This window comes from Athene cunicularia, assembly GCF_003259725.1.
Source record: "Athene cunicularia isolate RWA chromosome 10 unlocalized genomic scaffold, athCun1 chr10_part1, whole genome shotgun sequence".
NCBI classification, from domain to species: Eukaryota; Metazoa; Chordata; class Aves; order Strigiformes; family Strigidae; genus Athene; species Athene cunicularia.
In genome coordinates this window covers 977,997-988,230 of record NW_020799112.1, presented here as the reverse complement: position 1 = coordinate 988,230, position 10,234 = coordinate 977,997, and the positions used below count along the sequence as shown (strand labels likewise).

Sequence of the window (10,234 nt, the reverse complement as noted above, 5' to 3'; positions counted from 1 at the left end):
TTACTGATGGTGCTTTTATACTGGCAAAGAAAGTACCTAAAATCTACTGCTAATAGCCTTTACAAAGGAAGACGCTTAAAACCAATCTGTACTACAGTTTTTGAAGAGATGTCTGCATTTTATCTCCCGTGTCAGGTGGAATTGATGCTTTTCCATATCGAGACACAGAGATCGCTGAATGTTTTGTGTGGAAGAGGTGCCTCTGCTTCCCCTTGAACATCGAAAAGAAAACCTGGGACAGATTGGCACACGGTAGAAAGTAAAAGGTGAGAGAGCCTGGTGACTTTCTCTGGGAATAACCCTGCAACTGAAGCTAAGTCCTTGAATAATTAGAAGAATCACCTTAGAAATTGTCAAACCCAAAATATACTACGGGAGGCTTAAGATTTTTAGCAGGTTTCAAAGAAAATGAATATACAAGGTGGATGAGAGACGTTTCTCATACTGCATTTGGCGCCCCATTTTAGGATAAGTGTGATTATCTGCTGACTGCAATTAAGGCAAATGCCATCACCAGAGCTGCTTTGTGAGCTGTGGTAAATGCACCAACAGATGTCGAAGAAGCGGTTTTGCAGACCTGGCTTAAAAGATCTTATTTTTCTCCACCTGATGTTTTTACTTGGGATGTGGAATTATCTTTGAGACGTTTAATACTTTGCTGCTTCAATCTCTGTCATCTAATTTCTTCCACCATCTGAGGATGCTTGACCTCTGTCGGTGCAGACTGCTTGAGCTGCATGCTTGAGGACCATTTGTTTTCTGTTTGTTTTAGTCTTTACTTTTTGAGGATGGACCAGGTCAGAATTTCTTTTTCATAGCAGTGCTCTATCCTAATGAAAAATCATTCCTGCCAATGAAAAAAAAGTGGGAAGCTCATCCCCCACCTTATTTATTTTGCCTAAAGGCAAGGGAAGACATATGGAAGTACAAGACACTCTGAACGGAAGAGAAAAAAGCAAATACATTGTGTTAGTTTGAATATGCTTGTTTTTAATCTGTGCCCACTGAAGTACTGAAATCATAAAATCATTCCACTGCCAGTCTTGTGAATATTTCTATTTTGATGCTTGATCTCCAAAGAAACCAGATCTCCAACCTCCAGAGGAGATGGTTTTTCTCAGACAATATAATGAGATTCAGGCTGTTACCTTGATTGGCTTAATTCTTACCTTATTAGACTAATATAATGATTTTTTTTTTTTTTTTAAAGGTTGTTTTCCAGAATGTGCTTTTGAATTTTATTTGCTCAACAGCTACATTCCTTTGCTTACCCTATTTTGTGTTGAGCTCTAGCTTGGCCAGTTAAGGTGGAAGCTGCTACCCAAGTGCAAGAATTGAATTGTGATCCAAGCTGCTGTGGTGTTCTAGCTTTTGCCCAAAGTTGGAAAGATTCAAATGAAATGCAAAGGCCATGAATGTCTTTGTCTCCAGTGTCATCTTAATCCTTGTCTTTAGGTGCTGCTTGTCCTGCTTCATGTTGGGTGGCCCTATGGAGTTACCTGCTTGGCAGGTTTGGGAATCAGGATCCTTTATTCTAATTCTTATCGGTGATGTACAATTAGCGAAAGGTGTATGAAACCTCATAAACGAGCTTTAAATAACCCAGAGGATATCAGAGTCACCCTAAAATACAAGTTTGTTATGGCAGCGTGCTGTGTCACAGCGTCTGCTGTAGAACCTTGATCATTTACTGCTTTTAACAGTTATATTTCAAAAAGGATAATTATGGCATCCCTAATGGATGCATCAATTCCCTGGTACCGGTCACTGAACATTGCTGAATTTCTGTAGATTTCAGTCTATCTGCTCCATCAAGAAAAACTTGTTAACCTTAAGGAGAAGTTGAATTTAGCTCAACCAGGTCTTGTAGTTCCCATAGACCCATTAAAAGGTCTATTCCTCTCCTGGTCAAGTGTTTGTCTTGTATATATGTTGTGGTTGGATGCTAGCACGGATCTCTTACTGGCTATCCATAGTACTTTGCCTGTGAAAACAATCACCATCCACATGTAAGAATTTTCTCAGTTCACTGTTATTATAAAAAAAAAAAAAAAAAAAAAAAAAAAAAAAAAAAAAGTGGTCTTTTCTATGTTATTCCAATACTTGTAACTGAGCAAATAAAAAGCAGGTCTTGGTAGCAGTACCTCCCATCTTGCAGAGGATAGCAACCTTGTTAGTTGCCATACTGCACTTCTGTTTATTAAAAGGATCTCTAATTCCAAAAAATAACCTCATCTTCATAGTCCATCCAGTTCTTGCCTTCTCTATTTAAAATGTTGAGAGCGATGCCGGGATAGCGTTTAGTTTTCTTAGTCTTTCACATGGAATCCACAGCTTATTTCAAGTATATCATGAACAATTAAAGTAGCAGCTGATTGCAGCTCTGTGTCCTTGTGAGAGCTGCAACAACAAAATTCAAAACAAGACAAAATCTTAGGAAAAAATAAGATTTGCATAGGAACCTTTGTGCCTGTTAGGGCTAAGTGGACAAAAAGACAAGCTGCAGTGTGGAGACCCATGCTAAAAGTACTAACTGTGCTAACAGTGGTGGAAAGTATACTATATACTAGAATATCATACCAGTGGTATTTCAGACAAGCTGTCCTTTCAGTTTTAGAATATCAATATTAATTAGTGAAATTTCAGCATTGAATTATTTTGATGACATGCATTATTATATACTTGGATAGCTTCCCTTTTTTTTTTTTTCTTCTTTTCGATATTAATGTTTTCAAAGAATATAAAGCTTGTGTTTTCAGGTAGCTGACAATAACTATTTTTAGTGAAGCTGTCATCTATAATTCAAGGGATTTTTCAGTACTTCTTGGATTATAAGAAGGCTTTTGGTTTTGGTTTCATGTCCTGATGCATTCAGAACACTCTTCTTTGTGTTTAAAAGTCACTTTTGTGTTGTGGCACTTACCTGACAGCTTGATTTTGAGATTGAATGTATTGTTTTGTGGTAGTTTAAACGCGTCATCCTATTTGTGCCCTTGCTTGTAAATTATCATAAACTGTGGGATGAATATTTTTTATAAACATGGCCTTTAGAAAAAAAAGACCTTTTTTTTCCCCCCCCCATAAACTAGTTGTTGGAAGTCTTGTTTAAAATATGACTCATTCTGTTTGGTGTGTGTTTGGGCTTTGGTTTTTTTTTTTGTAAGGTAACTAAGCAGATCTGGCAGTACAGTTTTAATATTCTTTTTCCTTTGGCACACTTCTGAATGCTTTAAGTTCTATTTTTTTGTTCTAGCTAGGCTATACAGAAAATGTATAGGTTGGTAGCAGGTATGCATTGGCTTGCAGTTTGTAGATAATGGGATCGAGTACCTGGCAGCTGCATGGACTGGGGAGCAGAAGGATGCTTTCAGGTCAGGGCTACAAGCTTTTGTATAGTTCTGCACTGAAAAGAAAGAATAATTTTGTAGGATTTTTAAGTGCTCAGTTTAGAGGAGGGAAAGCTACCTGTATGGTCTGGCTATACAGATCAAATTTCTAAAATATATAGGTTAAGTGACACACTAAGCTGTTTCAGATGCTGAACTTTGAGGAGACGGGTAACACATGGCATCATCGCTTACTTAGTATGAACCTAAATCTAGTCAGGAGCAGCTGCTTTTTTTTTCTGACGAGGCTGCAGTTATTGCTGTTGAGGGCTGACTTTCATTTATTGCAGAAAAGATGATTCTCTTTGGGGAAATGATTTCATCTGCAGATGGAAAACGGGAAGGAGGTGCAAGCAGAAGTGGCAAACCGGAGGACAAAGCTCACACGAGTTTTGCAGTTAGCTGAGTGTTGTCTTTGTTTAAGGAGGGTTTTAAAAGAACAAGAATGAGTTTGTGTGGAAGCCTTGGTGATTTGTGTTCCAGAAATAAGACTTCTAGCAGAAGAAACCACATCTGGCAGGTGCCAGCATCTGCAGGGGTAGGTGCTTGTGGTACTATAACAATATGGACTTCAAAAATAATTTTATTCGTATTCAGATGCTTGAGAATAGCTGAATTGTAGTGTTGCTTAAAGAATACGAGTCAGAGCAGAAAAGTTGGAGAATTATCTGTTTAACCTCTTGTTCATTAAAAGGTATGCTTTACCTAAAATGTTTGAAAAATGGTATTTGGCTTCTGACCAGTCAGAGTTGCATTTTATTGTTCATTTTAATCTTGAGGAATATATATCCTATTAGTAGGAAAGTTGGAAATGTCTTTTTGGTAGTAGAGAAAGCTCAGCTTTTTGTGTTGATTGATCATTGGGAGCAGACAGGTAATAATTTTTGTAAAATGTAATAAGATCGTGTTGGGAATACTAGAAAATTTTATTTGAAGCAGATTCTTTGCCAGAAAGAGTTTTCTGTGAAAAGGCTTTAAAATCATCCCTTTCTCACTATTGGTTGCTGTCCATAATCCTCCCTAAAACGAGGAAAGAGAGAACATCAGTAACAACATTATTATACCTGCTATAATAATATAATAATATAATAATATATATAATATATAATAATAATATATAATATAATAATATATATATATACACAGTGGCATTTAGGTGCTAGTGCAATATATTTGTGTAATACTTAGTGTTTCTGGAAAGGCGATTATCTTTTTGTTCAGCTGTTATTTCAGGTGGGGTGCTTGTTGAAGCTGTAAGTGGTACTGAAGTGCTGTGCCGCATCCTTCAACGTGCATCCTTTTTCTTCACAGCTGCAGTCAGGTTTCTCCTACTGCCAGTGCCTTGTGGGCTGGATTAGGAGTGGAAGGATGCCTACATTGCCCTCGGTTTTGTTCTCTGAAGCTCTTGAGCTCTTTTAGGATAGAAGCGTCTTGTCCTTAACACTGGTGTAATTCCTAGGCTCTGAAAAAGGTATTTTCTGCATCTATTTTGGGGCTGGCAGGGTGCTCCTCAGTGTGAACTTCTGAAGTCCTTGGCAGTGTCTCTCTGCTCTAACAGTTAATATCCTTCATTTTTAACAGGTTCAAAACGATTTTTATTGTAAACACTGGGTTTTTCAAGCTCTATATGTGAAATTTTTGGCTGGAAACAAAATTATAAATAGCTAGGCATGTACTCCTTGAGATAACAGGAAGATCTTATGTCCATTTACGGTTTATACAGCCATCTCCCTGCGAGCTGGCTCTTCTCTGCACTTGTATTAATGTGGTATTTGACAGTGATCTATGCTTTCGGGATATCAACTCCAGATTTGTTTCCAGTTGGGTTTCCAGAGGCTGAACTGCTCTGAGTAAACCTGTAAAGAGCAAATCCAACCAGCAAAGCCGGGTAATTAGATTTTGGCTGTTCACATGAACAGAATTGCTGTATTGGTGAGGGATGTTCTGTCAGACATTGATATTCAAGCCAAGAGTTAATCTGGCAAAACTTGCAGGTGCTGTAAATGTAATTTTGCCACTTCTATAAATGACATTATTTTGTATTTGCAGCAGGGTTGTTGTGCCTCTGGCCAGTGGCTACTTAACTAGCCATTAGAAGAAGCGAAACAACCTGTATCAATGAGTCGTCCCCCTGAAAGCCTCCAAACACTTGGGACACACAAAGCACTTCCTTAGTTTTTTGATTTTTGTTAGTCCTTGCCACTCAGCTTACAGTTCTTGTTAGCCACATAAGGAATATGAGAACAGCATGAGAACAGCAGGTTTAAGGTAAACAAGTGTCATCCTTGCAGCCTGAGAGATGACTCAGTACACAGAGAGAATTATTCCAGTACAGAGAGAGAATTAACTTCCAAGCGCTGACTGTTCAGTGAGTACCATGAAAAAAGCTGATTATTTTAATATTTTAACACCACTGCCACTCTTTATCTGTAGGATGCACATTTTGGAAGCATGATAGTGCTTCCAGAAATCAAGATGAAGTGACTCAAACTGGGAGCTCAAGAAAGAGGAATATTCCAGGACTACATTTTGTTTGTACCATATTTTTGGGTCTCTCAGCATCACACAGAAGTACTGTGGTGGAAGTGAAGATGGAAGTCACTTCTTCCATTCAGTTGGCTCAATGGGAAGACCTCACCAAGCCTTACTGTAGTCCTTTTTTAAAAAAAAAAAAAAATATATATTTTTTTTCCCCTTGTCCATGCCTACAGTAGCACCTCCAGCCAGCAAGGCAGAATTCCTGCAGACAAGTTTTTTTTCACTGCATAGCCCTGATTAATTCCTCGGACGCTGATTCATTCCCTGCACTTTCAGGGAAGAGTACGTGATTGTCCTGTTATTCATATCCTAATTCAGTTCTGTGTGCATCAGAACTGTTTGCAACGGCTTCTAGGAGTAATTAATTTTGCAACATCATTTCCTGTAATTTTTTATTATGTTTTGGGTTTTTTTCTTCCCGTTTTCATTGTGTGTCAGCTGAAAGGTCTGAATAAGTAGCAGCATCCTTGCCCGTCTTCCAGCTGCCAGGAGAGAAACCATTGAGTGGTTGTTGGACCACAGGGGAATATTAAAACCTCAAGACATGGGGTAATTCCAGGCTCTGGGAGGGATTATCAGCTACTGAAGTGCTTTATGTGTCCATGGGTTTCTTAAATAGCAAGAAATATCAGATGAAAGTATGGGTAAACAGAGCCCATCTCAGAACGAGAAGATCACCTCCAGTGTCCAGCAAGAAGGTGACAAGCTGAAATTCAAGTCTCATCCTCTAGTATAGAAGTGAATAGACAGGAAGCTGATAGCCTTGCTTAAAGTGCTGAATAAAAATGAAAAATACAGGATAAAAGAGCCTGATAAGACTTTTTTCAATTTTTCAAGCCACAGGAGAAGCTGGTGATCTTAGGAACAACTTAGAACAAGTTTGCAACCTATTTTAGGTTACACTTAGTGTGGGCAGCTATACATCTTTGGGAATGATTTACATAGTTTAAGCTGTGTATTTACAACTTATTTCTTTATATTCTGGGAATTCGGGATTTCTTTATTTTCTGGGAATATAATTTCTTTATATTCTGGGAATCTGGGATTTCAAGAATGTTTATCTACAAAATCATTTGTGTTTGCAGGAGGTGAAGGGACACCAGATTTTTCAGGTTCACCCACATTTGCTTTGAACTCTGAGCAAGATGAAATGGATTTAACGAGGGAGAATTCTTGATTGCAGAATTGGGACCAAATGGAGAATTTTAAGGGGAGAGGAAAGAAACCACCAGAGCAGGAGAATGTGTAGTTGGGATGCCATTGCATGCTTGTCCTTGCTGTCACAGGAGACAGGTGGTTTGGTGCCCACAGGAGTTGCATTTTGGTTGTGCCTTGGCACCCCATTGTGCCAGGTCCCGCAGGGACTTCTGTTGCTGCTGAGCCTCTGCAAGTGTGTCTCTACTCCTGCTTCCATTCTAATTTAGGTTGTCTCACTGCACTGGCATCTTGCTTAGGTGCTTCAGTCCAAATAAACTACTCTGAAATGTATCCAAAAGACTTTTTTTTTGCATATGGATAATCTTGGAGTGTTTGTTGGAGTTTTTTTTCACATCCAAGCTTATCATCCCTTTTGAAGAAGTAAATTTGAATTGCAATTACAAATCTAGTTGAAGATGTCCCCGCTCATTGCAGGAGCGTTGGACTAGATGACCTCTAAAGGTCTCTTCAAACCCCAACCACTCTATGATCACTGTAATACTTGCAGATTTCACTTTTCTTCCATTAGAGGTTTCATTCTTCTGGGCAAGACTAATTTTACAGAAATTTTTCATCCGGTTGTACTGCAAAACAGTCCCCTTTGGACCTTCTGCCTTCCCTGTACCAATACTTGGGTCCATAAATCTGCATTTTTAGGTTAGCACTACCTCCTGCACTTGCTCTGCGAGGTTCTTGGAGGGAGACCAACATAGATGATTAAATGACGATAATGATGATTCTCTCCAATTAGGAAACAGTGGGAAGAGAAAACCGTGGTGAGCACCATGAAGAGAAAGGTGATAACAAGGAGAGAGTTACGTATTATATAGACTATCAAATGAACTGACATTTAAAACTCTGCAATAATAACCAAGATGTTGAGCATATACATGGGCTTTTCTGCCTGCCTAGGACATGGTAGTTTTACAGACTGTCATGGATGTGTCAGTCTGGCATCAGTTTTAATATCATAGGGGTGTTATTTTTGGGTACCAGCAACACTATTTGCTGCTGCAGGAGAGAAATTTGGAGAGCTCATGTGCCGATATATTCAGATTAAGCAGTGAAGTATGTTTAAATTGGCTGTTTCTTTATCAGATTTTTAAAGTTTATCTATTTCAGGAATTTCTGCTCCACACAGTATGTGTTTTGACATACCGGTGGACAGATAAAACCAGCAACCAAGCCTATTATGATTGCCTGAGGACTGGGAACGGGGAGAAAGTTTCGTTATTTTTGTAGCCCCTTGTCTGGGTTATGGGATGTTATAATAAAACAAAGTGAACTTTGCTTCCAGAATAGCCGCTTTATCTGCTTCAGCACTGACACTAATCTCTATTTTTTCCAAATCATCCAATATTTGGCAAACTCTGTGATTTCAGGCTTTAGCTGTCACAGATTATTTATGATGGGTACTGATGCTTCCGGTGGACAGTTTATTTTGGATTTTTGCCATGTGTTACTTACACTGTCCCTGGAAATGAAAATACTGAGATTGGTCTTTCTGAATGGGAAAATAAATAGCATGGCTGAAACCCTCCATTTCAGTTACCTTTCTGAAGGTAACTGGAGCATTCTCATTAGTTTGATACTCCTTACAGAATAACAGAATAATGCTTGCTAAAAATTGTGGCCCCCAGTGCAAGAGCTCTCACTGTATGTGATCATATATATATATGTTTAATTTGAGAAAGCACATTTGCTACCAGTCTTTATGTATATTAAACTGTGGTCAACTAGGAAAAGATTGCATATAATGTAAAGGTAAACCACTATTTACAAGTTTAGTGTATGTGCAAAGCCTAGTTGACCATCATAATTTCAGTATTTTTTTCTGCCAACCTGCTGGTAATCAGATTATTACTGAGATTTTTATAAGGGCCTCTGAGCTACTTAGAAATATTAGTCTATTTTGTTATGAGGGAGAACAAAAGGCTTAATTTGTAATCTCATGTTTGTTTGGAGATCATGCTTTTTACTTTGCAGGTAGAACCATGTTACAATAGTAAAATTGAGCAAAATAAACCTCCAGGGTCAATTTGAGTAAAAATCTTCATTCAAAAGTAGAAAATGGAAAAGGATATAGAAAATATTAGGCTGAAAGTATATTGGCTTAAAATGTCATAAATTCTTCTTCCACAGACATGCATAGTCTATAAATTTGGGCTGGAGCGTTCACGGGCGTTTGTAATTATTTCTGACCTCTGAGGACTGATGTACCCTCTGTGTTTCCATCTCTCGCGGGATCAGCATCCTGTTGCTGCCACCTTCATCCTGGTCAAAGCCAGTCTGTGAGCAAAGCAGCTGAGCCATAGCTTGGTGGTGAAGTCAGGTCATCTTGTAATCTGCCACTTATTTGGGTACAGAGACAAGCATCCCCTTTCCGTAAGATAGCTTTTCTTTTCTATAAGCCTGTATAAATGACTTAGATGTAGCATTATATCTTCTCATTTAAATGTCAACACATAGCAATGCAAGATGCCTTTAATTAAAATAGTGCATAGAGCAAGTTATTTGTGGGTTGCAAAATACTTTGTTTTGTTCTTTTCATGTTCCTATTTATTTTTTTGTGTCCAAACACAAAAACATTGTTAATTTTAGAAGTAATATAGAATTTAATATGACAGCCTGCTTGAACAGTTGTCATTAGGAGAACCTTTCCCATAATTGCCTAATTATACATACTTCATTGCAATATTTTCTCCAAAATACTTTGGAAATTGACTGTCTACAAGAGGCATGTTTGATGTTGAGCAGAGCTAGGCTCATGTGCATCAGCAGTTGGGAGACCACAAGCAATTATCTTCATTAATGTTTCTTTGACCTAACATAATACTATAAGACATGTTTAGCGTTATTAAAAACAAATCCTGTGGCATGCCTCCTGTGATTTATAAGGCTCAAATTAACACCTCTTTGCTTTCTGACCTCGCTAAATTTCTTAGTCATTAGTGGAAGCTTCTGGCATTTGAGTGGTTTAGGGGGGGCTTGGCTCTTCTGCGTTCCCAGAGTTACTGGGACTTGTAGCATCTCCATGGGGTTCATGCCTGTGTCGCAATTCTGCTGAATTCAAGTTGTTTGGATACAGAAGACACAGATGTTTGCATGGTCTC

At 38.4% G+C, this 10,234-nt stretch overlaps 1 protein-coding gene across 9 annotated transcripts in view; it reads left to right on the top strand.

Moving 5' to 3' along the window:
* Nucleotides 1-209: 209 nt before the first annotated feature.
* Nucleotides 210-10,234, top strand: part of MYO9A (myosin IXA) — a 165,641-nt gene continuing 155,616 nt past the window's right edge. For 5 of the 9 annotated variants that reach the window (XM_026855664.1, XM_026855662.1, XM_026855660.1 and 2 more), the window contains exon 1: nucleotides 211-266. The gene's annotated coding sequence lies outside the window, so the exon portion shown is untranslated. Of the gene's footprint in view, nucleotides 267-10,234 lie in introns of all 9 variants that reach the window. The other 4 variants (XM_026855667.1, XM_026855666.1, XM_026855663.1 and 1 more) reach the window with 2 other exon arrangements.